Genomic DNA, 18,759 nt, shown 5'->3' with positions numbered 1-18,759 from the left:
AATAGTCGAGCCCCGACGGCAAAACATCTACGCATGTATCAATTATTCAAAGAAGCATTCTTTCTATATTAAAACACTTTGTGTCTCAAAAGAAATTTGCTACTATACAAACACCATACTTGTAATCTTGCGATAAATGGCTCAAGGGCCAAAGCACGAATACACCTCGGATACTCGGGGACTGTTATCGACAGTCAACACATTCGAGTCATCCAAACTCGAATTCATAAGACCTAAAAGAGGCATCCCCTCGACATAAAGGCCAAGGCCATCATACTCGGAGACTAACCTTTCGAACAAGTTCGAAAGGTTATCGGGACATAAGTCCAAGAGGCATGCCCGAAGGTTACAGCCATATTAAAGGCTACGACCATATTAAAGACTACGGTCATATAAAAGGCTACGGCCGAAATAATGCAGCCCGGAGACGTCCGACTTCCGCCATAAGTTAAAGGCCTTCAAATACTTTGAAAAACCGGTTAAATTAGGCTACACTCGGCAAAAACAAATAAGAAAGGGCTTCGATAAAATCGGCCCCTCGAATAATTTAAAGGCTTCGATAATATCAGCCTTCGAAAAAGCCTCAAGAGGTGTTAAATGATCGTGACACAAACGGATTACAAATGGGGTTCCGATCGATTGAACATTCGGAAAACCCAACGGGTACAAAAACACATGCTATGGCATAAAGAAATTTTCACTAAGTCTTTTAGCCGAAAAGAGGGAAAAATTATAGCCGTCTTAGAGGCCGAATTGGCCCAACTTAAAGAGCCTAAGGGCCGACCTAAAAGAGCCTAGGGGCCAATAAACAAGAGCCTAAGGGCAGAAGCATGCGAAATTTCGAAACCTTATTCTCATTCAACTCGGACTCAAGAGTTCCATCATCCCAAGCTCGCATCAAATCGACTTAAGCTTAGCTCGAGGATTAACAAAAAACTTTAAGAGGTATTCTGTTATAAGTTCGAAGATCACCCATTGATCATTAAAAAACCTAAAGGTTTGTTCTATTCGGAATCCGAGCCGATGTTCACTTGATCATTGAAGTTATTAAAATTTTCCACAAAATGAAGACAAAGCATAATTCAATACAAATCAGAGATGAAGCAAAGGGAATTCTTTATATTTATAAAAGGGTATTTTCATTACCCACGAGGGGCCTTACACAAATACAAAGAAACAAAAATGAAACCCTAAGGACCTAATTTACTTAGGAGGCCACTTCCCCGGGAGCTGCATTCTCGGGAGTCGCATATTCGGGAACCTCCTCCTCGGGGACTCCTTCCTCATCTCCTTCTACCTCGGAGCCACTAACAGAATCTTTATCATCGGAAGAAACGAGGAACTTGGCATCGGCTTCAAGTGCTTTTGCTTGGGCTATCTCATTGGTGAGGACGAAACCTCGAGCGTGAATCTCTTCGAGGGTCTCTCTCCGGGATTGACACTTGGCCAATTCACTGACCCGCTTCTCCCGGTCGTAGGCCTCCCTTAGCTCCTCTTGCACAGCCTTGGTATCCCTTAAGTACACGGCGATGGTTTTATCAGCCGTGGCTTTCGTCTTCTCAATTTCAGCCTTGGCCTCAGCAACCTCGGCCCCGGCTTCAGCGAGTTTTGTCTCGAGCTCCTCGATCTTTGGCCTGGGCCGAATTTTTCACTTTGATACCTCGGAGCTGAGACTCAGCCGAGGCCAGTTGGGCTAGAGCAGCCTCTTTATCAGCAGCAAGCCGATCCATGTTCTCCTTCCATCGGTGGCAGTCAGTCTTAACCTGATCGACCTCACCGCGAAGCTGCCCGATCACCTCCAACTTTTGCTGTAGCTGAGACATCGAAGTGTTAGCCTCCACAGTAAGTCCAAGAAGACCATACTTTGTCAAAAATCACGATTACCTGCTTGTCTAGCTCGACCTCGTTTTTCGATCTTTGGCCAAATCAGCCCGAAGGTCCTTGAGCTCCTCCTCCTTTTGGCTATAAAGGAGCCTCAGGGCCTTCTCTTTATCCGAAGCCTTCCTGAGCTCAGCCTCACATTGGCTCAACTCGGCCCTGAACTTGATGGTGGCCTACACATAAAACAAAGGGATATCAGTCAAGAGAATGGGAGAAGAAAGAAAATTACAACAATAAAAGTTAGTATTTACCCGAGAGAAGTGACGATGAGCCTCCTCAAAGAGGGTGGATGCGTCATCAAGGTCGGCGGCATCATCAACCCCAATGAAACAATCCTGAAAAGTATCTTCTTCGAGGACCTTGCTCGGGTCTGGCGTTCACAGAGCTCGAACATCCTTTATTGCCTCCTCAGAGTAAGATGATAGAGAAGGGGAGTGACCTATTGTCACAGCCCTGAGTTCCTCACTAGGGGCGCTCTGATTAGCTTTGGGACTCTCAGTACTTCCCCCCTCCGGTGTACTTGTTGAAGGCGGGGGAATGATCTCGATCTTAGGGGACTCGAGGGCTTTGCTTGCGTCCTTCTTCGGAGTTTCCTCACCACGAGGCAAGGTCTCCAGTTCGGAGGGCTCGGTGGCTTCGACCGGTTTCCTAGTTCGTGGCACCAGCGCCGATTCTTTGCCCTCGCTTTCTTCATCTTCTAGAAATTGGAGGGCCGAATCTACGTCCATATGGTTAAGCTTCCTCCTTGACTTTCGAGTAGGGGCCCTTTCATCCTGGGGGTCTTCAGGCTTCGAAGCCCTCTTTCTCTTGTTGTCTTTCCCCGATTTTGGAATCGGGGACTCGGTCTCTTCCCCCGGCGAGGCTGGCCTCATTTCAGAGACGTCTCCAATGCCTGCATAGATAGGCATAAGTGTGGAAAACATCTCCAATAAAAGAAAAGTATCAAAAAACCTGGGAGGAGAACTAATCGTGGTGCTTGGACTCCCATTTGCCCCTCGATAAGTCGCGCCATTTGCGCTCATCATACGAGGAGGTTGCAGCTAATTTTCGGACCCAGTCCTCGAGGTCGAGGATCGCAAGGGGCGTCCAAGCAACAACTGCGAAAAAGGTAAAGCATTACGAAACACAAAAGCAGAATATGAGAGGGTGTTTGGAAAAGGACTTCACTCATGATTGGAGTTCCATCTCTTTGGGAATGGCATTTTTCTCCTAGGGATGATGTCCGATGTCCTCACTCTGACGAACCAGCTCATCCAGCCCTCGAAACAGCTGAGGCCGATACAGCCGAATGAGATGGTTGAGGCTAAACTCTAGTCCCTCGGCCTTGCTGGAGAAGTAGCGCAGCATAATCATGATGCGCCAAAAGGAGAGATGGATCTGGCCGAGAGTAATCTCGTACCTTTTGCAAAAGTCAATCACTACTGGATCAAGGGGACCCAGTGTGAAGGGGTAAGTGTAAACACTTAAGAACCCCTCCACATGAGTAGTGATGCTCTCCTCGGGGTCGGGGATCTGTACCGGGACCTCATCTCCCCAGCCGCAATCCTTCTTCATGGAATTAAGATATTTCTTTGATATCGAACTAATGTATCGAGATACATGTTCGCATCGGCCTGGGATGTTGAGGGAATTTTAAATATTGAAATCTTTCTTTATCACACAGGGGCCGGGAATGATTTCGTGAAGGGCCGGTGCCACAAGTTTGGCTGGCCGGGAGGAGGAAGAAGAAGAAGCCTTCTCTTTTTGAGGGACTGTTTTAGAAGTTTTTTCCATGGTTTTAAGTTAAGAGATGCGGAAGGTAGCGGTGCTTGGTGTTTTCTGGGAGCTTGGCGTTTTCTGGCACTTAAAAGGCGGTGGAAACATGTGATGAGAGAAAGAGATGAAGAGAATAAGGGATCAGAGAGATTACAATTAGGAAGTAAAAGTTCTTAATTCAAAAAAGGAGCCCCGTATTTATAGATATGCAACGACGGTTCGGCGGCGCTAGTGGCCGAGCGTTACTGGCACGTATTTAAAGTTTTTGGGGAAGCAATCCAACGGGACATTTCGGTCACTTCGAGCACCTACATCACGGGAATGATGCCATCATGAGAGACTCTGAAAAGTCGAGGTTCAAATCGTTTCTTATCATTTTACTTTAAGAAATGCGGGGACTATCTGTATACGGTCGAAATCAGGTATGCTCGATTTCCCGGGCTCGAGGGGACGCCTTAAGCCCGACATCAGGATGGATCGGGCTCGAGCTCGATGGAGACGATAGAGTACAAGGCTCGAAGAACTAAGTGTTCAAGGAACGTCGAAGCCTAATATGACCAGCCTCGAGATAATGCCGTTATGGATTTACAACAAAATGAGCTAGATTCCTGCCACGTTCCCAAGATCGTGGCGTAAATCCCAGAATAGATTTGTACGAATCCGTTCTAGGCGGTTGGACAACTGTCCCAATAAGATTCTTTACTGTAAATAGAAATGTACCTTATTTAGGGTTCCCCTATTATATATATAAAGGGGACCCCAATTATTTGTAAAGAGGATCAATCATTGGAAAGGAATATACTCTCTTCCTTTCTCGCTCATTGTTCATCAGAATTGTCCTTTAGCTTTATTATTTTTGCTTTACTGTTCTTGATTCACCTCGAGGTCACTCTAGCTCGAGGTCGAGACTAGCCTACATACTGGTTTGGTTTTACTTATTTCTTTCATCTATACTTCAGATTTCTTGGTTATTAATTAGTATTGAACTAAATCACATATCTTAAAAACCATAAATCAAGTTTAATTGTTACTCGTATTTTCGAGGTAAACAACTAGCTAGAGCAATAATGAAATTTATTGTTTGTTCTCCTCTATTATTGAGCAAAATATCGATAGATAGATTAGATCGGATTTGAGATGAAAGCATTTTAAGGAAAGTAATAATTTCATAAAATCCGTACAAATTTCGCTCGGTACTGGATAAGCTTATGGGTAGGTTTGCATTTGTATTAAAGAAGAAGTACATGTAAGAATAAAATTCAAAACCTTGCACTGTTTCTTGGATCGTGACCCAACCAAAAGGTATGGAAAAGTCGAAGAAACGGTAGGTAAAATACACTCATGAACTTACACAAGTGGACATCTTTCTCTCTCTCTCTCTCCCCCCTCTCTGAAGTCATCAACGCCAACTCAAGTTTATGATCATGATTCTTACGCACAAGTTGCTATATTAGGCAAATTGGTGGGAGTTAATACTCTAAATAGCATGAACAACAAGATCGAGGTGAATCAACCTTCCCAATTGTGACGACCCGACCCGTCGTATCAGGTATTACTGCTCCGTTTTCCTCATTTATTACTTCTTCATGTTTCATTACCGGTATGTGGTGAGTTAGAGTTGATTCGGATTGGTTTTGATAAGAAATGAGACACTTAGTCTCTTTTAAGAAGGCTTAAGTTGGAAAGGTCAACCGGACATTGACTTATGAGTTAGAAGGCTCGGATGTGATTTCCGGTGATTCGGTTTGCTTCGGGGGATGATTTGTGACTTGGGAGTGCGATCGGAATTGATTTTGGAGGCCCGGTGTAGAATTAGGTTTGAATTGGCGAAGTTAGTATTTTAGCGAATTTCGGTTGATGGGTGAGAATTTGATCTGAGGGTCGGAATGGAATTCCGAGAGTTGTTGTAGCTTCGTTAGGTGATTTTGGATATGTGTGCAAATTTTCAGGTCATTCGGACGTCGTTTGGTCGGGTTTTTGATCGAAAGTGCATTTCGGAAGTTTTTGAAGAACTTAGGCTTGAATCCGATGTGATTTGATGGTTTTAGCGTTGTTTGATGTGTTTTGATGATTCGAACAAGTTTGAATGATGTTATGGGATATGTCCGTGCTTTTGGTTGAGGTCCCGGGGGCCTCGGGTGAGTTTCGGGGTGGTTTCAGATCATTTTGGAGAAGTTTGATATTGCTGGTTCTGGTGTAACACTGTAGCTTGGGAATTGCGAAAACACTGTAGCTTGGGAATTGCGAAGGATTTGCTAGGAATTGCGAAAACACTGTAGCTGGGGCAGAATGTTTAAAAAACATTTCATCCGCGAGTTGGGGTTATTTTCCACCATTGTTAAGCGACCTTGGGAGTATTTGGCGAGCAATTAAGAGGGTTTTGACTGGGAATCGATTGGAGGTAAGTCCTATGGCCTAGAAACGTCATTTTTATTGTGATTTCAACACTTAAATTCATGGAAACTGGGTTAAAAAGGGAAGAACTAGGGCTTGGGTTTTTGAATGAGATTTTGGGATTTGAGGGAGAAAATGAGCTCCGATTCTTGTGATTTTTACATGTATAGACTCGTGGCGAGATAAGGAACATTTTGGTGTAAAAATTTTTGACTTTCGAGAAGTGGGCCCGGGGCTCGGGTTTTGCAAATTTCGGGATTTGTGCCCGTTCTTGATTGTTTTTGCTTGGGCTTTGTTCCCTTAGCATATTGTGATGTATTCGCTCTGTTTTTGGGTAGATTCGACGCGCGTGGAGGCCGATTCGAGGGGCAAAGGCGTCGCGGGCTAGAGATTTCGCCGGTTCGAGGTGAGTAATACTTGTAAATAATGTCCTGAGGGTTTGAAACCCCGGATTTGCACATCATAGTGCTGTATTGTGGTGACTTGCACGCCAGGTATGAGCGTGGGGTAGATCACCATTGGGGATGGTGATTTGGTCCGTCCCGGTTGTTGATTTTACTGCGTAGTTGACTAAAACCTGCTTGATGCTATCGTGATTTGGGCTGATTGCCATGTTTTGGGCTTCGTGCCGATTATTTGAATCCTTTAGGGATTATTGTCACTGTTTTCATGACACTTAGCATATTAAATGATTTCAGTCCTGAGTTAAACCCTGTTTTGAAATGTGCAGTCATATTGTTAAAGTTTAAAGACTTAAATTGCATTTTTCTGATGTTTTGAGTTAAAAGCTATTACTTGACATTGCCCAAGTGGCTCATTTGCATGTTCTGTACTGAGGATGGATCAGGCTGCATGCCGCAGCGATACTATGATGATATTGCGCTTGGGCTGTAGGAGCCCCTCCGGAGTCTGAACCCCACAGTGAGCGCGGGTACCCAAATGGATCGGGTTGCTCTCCGCAGCGGTCATATGCATTGCATTGCATTCATGCATTAGTTCCTGTTCTTACTACGTGTCATGACATTCAGCACTCTCATATCACTGGCATCCATGCTACTTCTTGTACTGATTACCAGACGCCCTGGTGTTAATTATTTGTGGAGTGCTGTGCCCGAGGGGCTAACTTATGTGCGGACTTGCACTATCTGATTATGCATTCATTTGCTTGACTGTTGGAAAAAGATGTTTTCAAAAGAGGTTTTAAACTGAGCCAGATATTTTCTAAAGGATTTTCACGGTTTTACTGTTTTCTCAAAGAGTTGTACTGTCCTATATAGCATGATGGAGTGCTCTTACGTGATTTCTTGCCTCTTAGTTATTATTTACTTTTATTACTCACTGAGTTGGAAGTACTCACTTTACTCCCTGCACCTCGCGTGCAGTTGCAGGTATTGTTCACCCGGTAGCGGGTTATTAGCTGATTGAAGGTGGGGCTATTGTAGTTGAGCAAGGTGACCGCCAGCGTTCGCGGCACCGGATGTTGTCTTTTGATTTTCCAGAATTTTTCTTTACATATTGTTATTGGCCCTGTAGTTGTGTTCAGGTTTCTTTAGATGCTCGTGAATTGTGACACCCCAGTCGGGTTGTGTTGGGTTATAAATACTGGTTATTATTGTCGTTAAGCTGTATTTATCTGTTCATTTATGTTTAATAATTGTTAAAGTGGAAGGATTTGGGTTAGTTGGCTGGCCTTGTCTTCACGAGAGGCGCCATCACGATCGGGATGGGAATTGGGTCGTGACAAGTTGGTATCAGAGCCTAGGTTACTAGGTCTCACGAGTCATGAGCAGGTTTAGTAGAGTCTCGCGGATCGGTACGGAGACGTCTGTATTTATCCTCGAGAGGCTGCAGAACCTTTAGGAAAACTTCCCATTCTTGGAATTCTTATCGTGCGTACTTGATTCAGCTTGAGATATAACTCTTGAAATTCCTTCCACACGTCTGTGCGCACGTGAGCGCTCAGTATTATATGTGCCTTGATGGCTTGTGATTCCCCGATCAAGGGGCGTGATGTAATCTTCGTGAGTATGTTGGGCCAGTCTGGAGGACTTGAGGCCGGATCCTTGCCTATGGCTTGAGCACCGAGGTGCTGATCGTGTGAGCAAGTGTTTTGAACTTATATGTTCAGTATTGTCCTTATTAGCCGGAATGGCGGTTGGATATCCATGTGATGAGTATGTTAGTACTGCGAGATGTATCCATGTGATCTTGGTAGTGACGAAGGAGTCTGCTGAATAATAGATGAGCTGTTAAGTGTTCGATTCCTGTTGTGATTTGATGTGTAGTCTGAGTTATGGGCGCGTGAAGAATATTTTCGTGTCTCCTAGCTGGGGAGTGAAGTGCATTACGTGTGGCGATATGAGTTCAGACTCAGGAATACTAAATGACTGTGTTATGTGTATGTCGATGGAAGGTGTGCTGAAATACTAAATTGAGGTGAAGCAGGTGGGTTATCTCCTGCGGAGTGTTCTTAAGTGGCATGGTCCCTATGTGTATGCTAGAAAGATCTCATGTGTAATTGAAGAGTACGTGTTGAAATTTGATAAATTCGGGTCGCTCAAGGGAGTGGACTCAACTGGTATGGGGATGAATGCGAGATTTGTAGAGGATTTCAGTGCTAGATGATCTGTGCTTTCACAAAACTAGTAGATGATTTGAGTTTAATCTCACTATAATATTGCGGCATCATTAGAGTAAGAAGTATTGTGGGTTATTGAATATGTCCTGATAGATGGCTCCGCGCCAAGTTGGGGAGGTTGCTGTTGATTAGCTGATCGCACGGTTATGTGCTATGTTGGTTCCGTTTTGAGGTATGCTGGCAAATCAGTTCTAGTTGCAGAAATTGAGCCGAGGATGGCATGAGTGAAGCAAAAATTTTGACAAAGGTTATATTATGTTCCATAGAGTATGAGAATTACGGAATGTCTAGAGTCGTTGTTGGTGAAGAATGCTCGGTGCATAGAGCAGGAAGTTGCTTGGTTGTATTGGGATGCGGGTCTCATTTTACGGTATCGGAGTGCCAATAAAGCACGAGTGGTTCTGTTCGTTAAATCAGGTAAGTTGTAGATGAATAAGAGTGAATGACTCTCGAGAATGGTTTTAATGTGTTCAAGAATCTACATGTAACACTCAGGTGTTTTAAGGCTGTGTATGCGACTAAAGACAGTGTTTTCAATAGAAAACGTCAAGACTTGTGGTATTTTATGTTGATCATGGGATCCTATGTGTCGGTACCTGGAAAGTAAAGGAAGCGAATTTAGACTCGCAAAAAGTTCTTCACAGTAAAGTATTCGGGAATGTAGTATTTCTGGGAAACAATTGAGAGAGTATTCAGTGGCCTATGGGTCTTAGACAGTGTGGTCTTATGTCCGAGTCTCGTGTGGTAAGCTTGGATTGAGGCATTGCGATGCTACAACGAGGGAGAAATATCAAGTGGATGATGAATCAAAAGGGAAATTAGATAGATGGAATAGCTTGATAGTAGACCGAATCGGTATGGTAAGGATATGATTAATTCTTCGTATGTGTTCGAGGCAATGGACTTTTACAGGTATTGTGCAGCAAGGCTCTTGAGTCCTGACAGCTTGCTTAGCTTGGTTCGGGTAGAAGGATTCAGTCCTGGCAGTTTAGCTTGTGCAATGGAATTGGGGGAGAGTTCTTGATAAGTTTTACCGTGGTTTAGAGACGTATAAATTGCCTATGGGCATGCGAAGCATGGAATGTTTAATGAATTCTCTTCTTGATGGGATTGATGGAGAGTTCTTGACTAGTGGAGTACGTAGATGTTTGTGGTTAGGAAGGGAGATGGAGTTCTTATGTTATACTAGATGGTATGGTATATGCGATATGTGGTGGAGGATTGGGATTTGTGTGTGTAAGGTTACGGTTCTTTTCATAATGGAAAGTCATTAAATTCTTAAGCAACACGGGCAGCTGCAGGTGATTAAAGAATCGATCTTCAAATGATTATGGAAAATGGTATTGCCAACCATAGTGATTCGACGGGGGTATATGTTCCAGTAAAAGGGCAATGTGATGTAAACTGATAATACTTCGGTAGTGTAGCGGCATTTGGGATCGACTGTTGATATCTGAGTTTGTTTGATGGCACAGGGAAACTTTAGAATACCTTTCGTGGGATGATTGGGTACTTGAGGTGTGATATGTATTCGCACGACGCAATTTGGGATCAGGTATAGTGATTTGTGTGCTATATGGAGTTGGAGACTAGGAGTTCTCGTGTTCAGGCTATGCAGTTGTTGTAAATCGTGTGTATCAGCACCGTCTAGCGGTTATTGGGAATTAGAGGTCCGAGTGGATCTTTCTTTGCTTGGTATGCCAGATTTTGGATATGATATTGGATTGTAGACTGGTTGTCTTGGTGTTGGGTTATTCTAGACTATTGTGCTACGGGCTATGCCGGAAATGCCACGGGTTGAGCGCCAAGGTGCATTGGATTATGTTCTTGCAGAGTGGTATATATTTCAAAAGATGCACCGGACGGCTGAGAAGGATTGTTTTTCTTAATGAGGCATTCCTGATGGATGTCGTTGCAGAGGTTTCTACCATTGATTCAGTTCCGGTATTGAGTGATTTTTCGGATGCGTTTTTTTGTGGCCGGGCATGTCGCCGGGTGAGATGGCGGATTTCAGTATTTATTTGGTGCCGGGCACCGTATCGTACGGCTCTGGCAGGAGTTATAGTAGTGGAAGGAGCAGCTTCAGGCTTCTTGGTATTGAGTTCGTTGGCAGGCCAATGTGGCTACGTATTTAGCTTGAGTTAGCTTGGTTAGTCTTGAGTTGTATTGTTGAGGGACAGGTGGATTCGATCGTTATTGAACTTGTTAGTGATCTGGGGAGATCTATGAGTTGCTTTTTCTGTGCTGTGAGGCGTTATGATTTGTTGGTTATGGGCACACGTGGTGCAGATCTATTGGGGATTCATAGTGGAAGTCGAGCGGGAAGAGTAATCGGATGTTGCTCGGTAAATGGAGTGTGGGTTATGACCTATCAGGCGGCGTGTCGTATGTTGTTTATTTCACCGTGGGTGCAATGAATTGCCTTGGTTTCAGACATCAAATTGTGTGTGGCTGTCGAATTTTGATCACAGTGTCTTGAGGTGCTCCATGTGTAACAGTGTTTGGATAGGATCGCGCATTGTAGCGAGGCTGCGTTGAGTTATGACCTTTCGGGGTAGATTCAGGTGTTCTATTTCTATGATGTGAGACGGGGTCTCAGCCTTGTGTTGTGATGATACTGATGAGCTCTTTTGTTTGAGTTATTTTCATGATTTGAGTATATTCAGGTCGTTTCTTGTTGGTACGCGTATTATGCAAGTTGTGGCTTAGGCCTGTATTGAGGTATCATATCACTAGAGTGGTGTGTTGGATTCGAGGTGATCGTTAGAGTCATTAATGAATACGAACAGAATTGATTGCAGCTTGTTAGAGAGATAATATCAAGGTATGGCCCGGAAATCTGTTGTGATATTAGTCAAAGGGAAGTGGCTTCATGAATGGTTGATCTGAGGAATGGTTACGGTTTATCGCGTGTTTCATTTGTTGTTGGCAGGATATGGAAGTGTTGGAATAAGACTTTAGCTAATAAAAGGTTTTCTATCGGTATTTGGTTATTATGGGCAATTGCTGTAAATAGAGGCTATCGTTTCGAGTGTTTGGATTATGTAGTATATCATATGATTTCACCTGAGGTTGCAAGTATGGGTTATTACAGCTAGTTCGGGTTTATTCTGGGTATAGATGTGAGGTTCTGATATTGTGTATGATTTCGGAAAGTGCAATGTGGTTCTATGGTTTATGGTTTAAATGGACTGTGAGATTTCGGCTATATTGTGTTGTCGGACCTATATGAAAAAGAATTATACACTTCAATGGACTAATATCCAAAATAGTGAGCAGAATCAGATGATGGCATAACAGATTGCTTTCATTTGGAGGAAGAGCTACCTTGATCAAATATGTGCTGCAATCCCTCCCCATTCACCTACTATCACCTGTTTCACCACCCAAAACTGTCATGAAAAAGCTGGAAAGACTGGTGGCCATAGGAGAGCTCACGAAGGAGATCGCTCGGAATTGCTTCTGTATCGCCCAATCACCAGAGCTCAAGTGGTTTAGGTTTTTTTTCAGAAATGCAAATTCAGCGATGCTTCTTCGAGTAACACAATCACCAGAGATAGCACCAAATAGTGGCATTAAGAATTTACACGAATTTAACATTCTAGAATGTACTTACCATAAAATTTTATATTGAAAATCAATAAAAGTATTCTGTAAGGGAATCCCCTGAAATGGAGAAATAGAACTTTTCTGAGTGTGAATCATCCCCTGAGATGGAGAGATGGAGTCTTTTTGAGTGTCTTCATCATCTTAATCAATAATAACAAGAGGCCCAACTAAAAATCCAAATAATGTAGAGGGAATCATTGGTGCTGAAGCAATGCCTTGCTTTCTACTCGTCCTCCAAGTCAATTACATCTGGGGCAGGCTGATTTCTTCTAAAAGCCCATTTTCCAAAGTTCCTTTCCAATTCCAAGACTTTGTTGGGAAGTGAATGATCACTTGCAAAACAAGGGTTCATTAACTTCATTCGTTGCGCAATAAGGTCCTCAGCCTCTCTAGTGACACTTCCAAATTTCCTAGAATCTAACCCTTCAAGAAAGTTAGGAATAGCAAACGGGTCAGAGCGGCCAAATATTCTTGATGACGCCTTCCCATTAACAAAAGAGGCTTGTTTGTGGGTAGATTCAAGCCTTTCGGAGGCTGATTTGCGAGGCAAGGGCTTATTGGAGTAGGGATTTGCGCGGTTTAAGGTAAGTAGCACATCTAAACTTGGTACTGAGAGCATGAATCCCTGGATTTCCTGTTATGTGGTTGGTATTGAGGTGATGCACATGTTAGGTGACGGGGGTGTGGGCGTGCACCGTAGTAATTATGACTCGGTTAAAACCGTGGTATTGTGTAGTTATCAAACCTTATTGCTATTCATGTTATCCCTACATGTTAGATTGATTGAGCTGCAATCCATGTTTGAAACATGTTAGGGTAAAATCCGCTGTTGAATTATTTGATTAACTATAATTTTATACTCAATTACATTCATCATTTGCTTATAATATCTCAGTCTCTGTTGTCATTTATTGTTTAATCATCATATTCACATGAGATTTGTGAGTTCGAGAGACTGGAGAGATTTATGGATGAGTTGGGGCGTGAGGACTGGATTGTGAGTGTTATTGATAGGATCGGGGTGCACGTCGCATAAGGATTTATTGATTCATGATGGGATCGGCTGCATGCCACAACTGGTGTTATTGATTCAATATGGGATCGGGTTGCACACCGCATTAGCCCTTGGGCATGATCTGCCCCTCCGTAGTCTGAGAGAAGCATTGAGTAGAGATTACAAGGGTAGAATAGAGTCTAGGTTTGGCGCATGGTGCACTGGTGCATGGTACACGATGCAAGGCATCATATTCCTCCATGTCTTGCAGGGCAAATGTAAAATTGCCTCATTTTCGATATCATATGTTCTTTTGATGTTTGCACATCATGGTTTATGTATGTGATCAACTCAAGGACATGTGCATTGGTACGCGTCGCACGATTGCTTATGTCTCTAGCATATGTCATTTGTCGTGGTCTATGTCGCTAGCCTATATCGTTGAGAGTGACTATATAGTCGTTCTATGTATTCGGGCTTGAGCTATGACGTTGGACTATGTCACTTGGGTGGTCTATGTCTATTGCCCTTAGCAAGACATTTCAAGGTTACTGTAGTTATTCGACCTATGGTGCCTAGTAGGGAATTCGGCATAGAGTGTGGGATATGGTAGCCTACACGACCATTCCGTGCTACATTACTGGCGTTCCCCAAACCACGTTGCACTCGGATATCCATTTTACGTAGTTCTTTTTTAGAAAAGTGCATGTTATCCTGTTAAATTAGCTCCCCTAATTTTGTGCATGGTTTTATTTATTCTTTTGTAAAAATTGTATGATTTAAAAGGACTGCATAATGGAAATATCGTGGTAATGCAACTTCGAAGTTCATCATGTTAAGCTTTGCGCTAATAGAAGGAGACATGATTGACGGGTCAGTGCAATTAAGACGACAGTCCTAAATTTCCTTTGTAGACTTGTGACAAATTTCTATCGTTGGTTGTCGGGCTTTTGTTTTCTTCATGATATTGAACTCGGTCATCTTTGCCAGGCTATTGCTTATGGTACCTTGTTCTATCAAAGGATCTTCATAAAGCATTTGATCCTCAAATCTCGGGTTAAAAATTTGACAACCTGAAGACCATAACAATTGATTTAAATTTGCTTGAAGGTAAGAAAAATAAGGAGAAGAAAGTAACTGTTAACAACAGAATAGGTCAAAGAATAATGCAGAAATTAACTAAATTATACATAGACCCAAAAAATGCAACTGATGATGTTGGTATATCTAGCACCAAAGACGGGGATGGATGCGAGTACAAACCATTGGAACTATTTGTAGGATGAGAGGAACAAGTCATAGAACACTCGGGGGGAGCTCGAGGGGAACTCAAATTCTTACCCCTTTCAGACAAAATCCTTCTTTCAAACTGAGCCTTCTTTGCGTCGTATGCTTCTGCAGCCGCTTTCACAGTGTCAAAAGTTCCAAGCCATATTTTCTCCCTTGCGAGGGGTCTCTGATCTCCATTGCATACCTTTCCCATTTCCTCATCCTCCTTTAGGCAATGACGACGATTTTATCCGCACCCTCTTATTTCCAACACTCTTGTTCTTACTTTTAAGACTTTTGTTGGTGCTTTTGACCAAATATTTTTCATAGTCTTTTTCCGCACTAGAAATGTGGACTTCCTTCAAGACGCGCTTGATTCTAACAACATTACAAATATGATAATCATCCCCACTCTCAGATTCAGTAGCATCAGAATCATCATATATGATCCGCACTTTTCTCACTAAACCACTGCAATCATCATTTACCCTCTCCTTTTTAGCATTTTTTCCTCCTTATTAGACATATCAAACAATTCTTGGGGAAGCGGGGGCATCTGTAGAGAAATAGATAAACCCTTAACCCCCCTAAAGAAGAAAATTTCTAGTAAATCCTCAGTCCCAATAATATCCCAGAAATTCTGTAGCCAAACTAGAAAACCAAAAGCTTTTTACATGAAAAGCCCCAAAACAAGTCCTGCACACATAAAATACAAAAACCCCTTTAAACCTCATAAACCCATAAATGCCCATCTCACAATAAATCATGTAAAAAAAAAATTCGTGAAAAGTACAACAAATGAAGTAAATTATACAAGAGATTTAAACAATTTTTCTATTTCTCATCACATATACTCCCTCAGTTCCAATTTATGTGAACCTGTTTGACTGGGCACGGAGTTTAAGAAAAAATGAAGACTTTTGAAATTTGTGGTTCTAAACAAGTCAAAATGGGGCCCGGAGTATTTATGTGGTTATAAAAGTTTCTCATTAAGGGTAGAATTAGAAGTTTAAGCTAAATTGTTTCCAAATTTAGAAAGGGGTCATTCTTTTTGGAACGGACCAAAAAGGAAATAGGTTCACATAAACTGGAACGACGGGAGTAACAGTTTATATGAAACATACAAAAATTGAAAGATTTAAAGATTATACCTTTCTGGTATGGAAGAAGGTCTGAGCAACTTTTCTTGCCTCCAAAATTTAACAAAGAAAACAGAGAATAAAAGGGAATGAGAAAAGGGCCAGAGTTGCTCTAAAGCTCTCTTCTTCTTTACCTTTTCCTGGAAACTCTTTTACCAATGGAAAAAATTGGGCATAATATAACTGGAAATAGAAGTGCAGAAGCAGTAGAACATTAGTGAAACTCTCTTCTTCTTTACCTTTTCCCTCCAAAGAAAGTACACGAACCAGTATAAGTGTCCGCTTGTAATCTCTATGTAGGACTCTCAACTAATTTTTTTTTATACTATTTGCATTTCTCAAATTTTCCTTTTCAAATTATTTTTTATTTGGGTTGTGACTTTCTACGTTTCTTTTTTTTCTTTGCTTCCCTTTTGCCTTTTCAATTTTTATAATGGACTTTAATTTCTTTAATTCGACGACACAATGCCTCACCTGCTACACATCTCTTTCGTTCGCCCTAGACCCACCCACCAAATGGAACTCTACCCATTTTTGTTGGGTTAGAAAGAGTATGGAGTCAAGGAGGAAGAAGAGAGGGAAGAAAGAATACAGTAATATTTACCTTTCCCATCTCTCAGAAATGGAGAAGGAATCAAAAATCTAGTGAACCCCTCAAACTCCGTAGATGTCCATTCAAAAAGAGCTATTGGGGGCAGCCTTACTAATTCGTATTCGTCTTTTAAGACAGGAGATCCTAGGCAAACTCGGAAAAGAAGGAGTGGCTCTCGTCCCTAAACAAAGCACCAGTTAGCTTTTGGGGGGGGGGGGGGGGACTTTTGGACAAGATCAGTGTCTTCTTGTCACGACCCCAGTTCGCCTTCCGTGAACATGTCGTGACGGCACCTAGTCCCTACGACTAGGTAAGCCTAACAATACGGAAGATAAACCATAATTGCGGAAGAAAGTAAATAAAACTGAACTGGTAAATAAAATGGTGTTTAAGGTGCCGCTCGGCACATACCACAACAATTCTCGAAGCTAACAAAACTCCCAAAACCCGGAAACTCACAAATCACAAGCTAAGGGATACATAAGAGGCTATGACTCAAGAATGTCTATACAAAGGAGGAAATACTGAAGGAGCTATACTTATTACAGAAAACTGGAAAGGGACTCCTCGGTCTGCGGACGTAGCAGATATACCTCGAAGTCTCTACCGATACGCCTCCTTCCAAGGCTGACAGAACTAAGTGGGGGTACCTGTATCTGCACAACAAAATGTGCAGAAGAGTAGCATGAGCACACCACGGCGGTGCCCAGTAAGTATCAAGACTAACCTCGGTGGAGTAGTGACGAGGAACACTCAAGGTACCTAGCGGTCAAATAAACAGTATGATCATAGGAATAATGGAACCGATATATAAATATGTAAAGACTGCATGAATGACCAAAAATGTTACAACTCACAATAAGGGAAAAGGACAACAAGTAACAACGAGAATATAATAAATGATGATACAAAAATGACGACAGAACCACAATCCAAATCCTAAGTTCACAACACAGCAAGGGGAAAAACAAGTCAATAACTCATATCCTACAATGATGTTCACATAAGGTCTTGTTCAACTCTTTCCACAATTTTACCAAGTCTCGGACAAACCACAACTCACGAAGACCCGGCATCTGAAACCTAACACTTGGCATCCTGTGCCCCATCAATCTCATGGTCATGCTGACAACTAACTAGCTAACTAGGGCCACTCTCACATATATAATGGATAAACGAAGGCGTATCTCCACCCTTAGCAAAATCGGAAGGAATTCACCTCTGATGGGGTGTCCAACTACGTGAATGCTTGTGCAAGTATTTTTAACAAGAATTCTACCAACTAGAAAACATGAAAAGGAGAACGGACCGCATGTACGAATGTTTCCTCACAACTTCCAAGCGGTAAGGCTCATACAGGTAAGCAACCCACAATCACAATATAAAATAAATAGGAATGCCTCCACAGGCCGTCACAATTCTTTACAATCAACCCCTGACATAGCCCACCTTATTTCGCCACGCGTGCAAATAATAATATAATAGGCACTGCCTTATTTCACCACACGTGCATCACAATATTCCCACCTTATTTCGCCACATGCGCAACCCACATATAAGCATATAACATATCCTGCCTTATTATGCCGCATGTGCAAAACATCAATAGCAACAATAGCACGGCAAAGACCTCGTGCAACCCTTCAACAACAATCGCACGGCAGAGACCTCGTGCATCACAGTACCAACAGCCGCACGGCAAAAACCTTGTGCATCACAGTATCAACAACCGCACGGCAGAAACCTCGTGCATCACAGTATCAACAACCGCACGGCAAAAACCTCGTGCATCACAGTATCAAGTACCACACAACAAATGACAATATATACAGGAACAAAGCAAGAGAATCACAACTAACTCATAAGGAATAACCGTAACAGAGAAATAATAAGCGCAATAAGAACAACTCAACAAGGAGAAATAATACGAAACAACAATTCCAAAATACTCAGTTCAACAACAAGGAAGTTAACATGAATCAAATAATTACAATTAAGGAAATACCAACTAAACATAGGATATCTAACTTCTTTCCAATTAAGACCAATTAATTACACGAGAGATAGAAATAATGCTTTCCAGATAAAGACAAGCAGTTAGGAATGATAATGTGACTATAGAAGGGTAAATGTCTACAGTTAAACAAGTAAAAGTCAATTAGGCAACAAGAATAATCAAAAAGGGAAGATAAATTCCAAGTAAGTCATGTAGAGGTGAAACTAATAACAGGGAACTCAATCGTATCAAGAACAACATCATATTCGGTGATTACAAGGATCTAAGAACCTAAAAGGGGCAACTTTTCCACAAATAAATCTGAGCACGCACTCGTCACCTCGCGTACAAGGAATACGATCAACAAAGAAGACTCAAATCCTAAGGGGAAGTCCCCCACACAAGGTTAGGCAAGATACTTACCTCGAACCGGCTAAAATCAACTAGCAACTACGTTCTTGCCACGAGTACTCGACTCCAAATGTCCCAAAT

This window comes from Nicotiana attenuata, unplaced genomic scaffold (genome assembly GCF_001879085.1).
Source record: "Nicotiana attenuata strain UT unplaced genomic scaffold, NIATTr2, whole genome shotgun sequence".
Lineage (NCBI taxonomy): Eukaryota > Viridiplantae > Streptophyta > Magnoliopsida > Solanales > Solanaceae > Nicotiana > Nicotiana attenuata.
Note: the sequence above shows the minus strand (reverse complement) of the source record.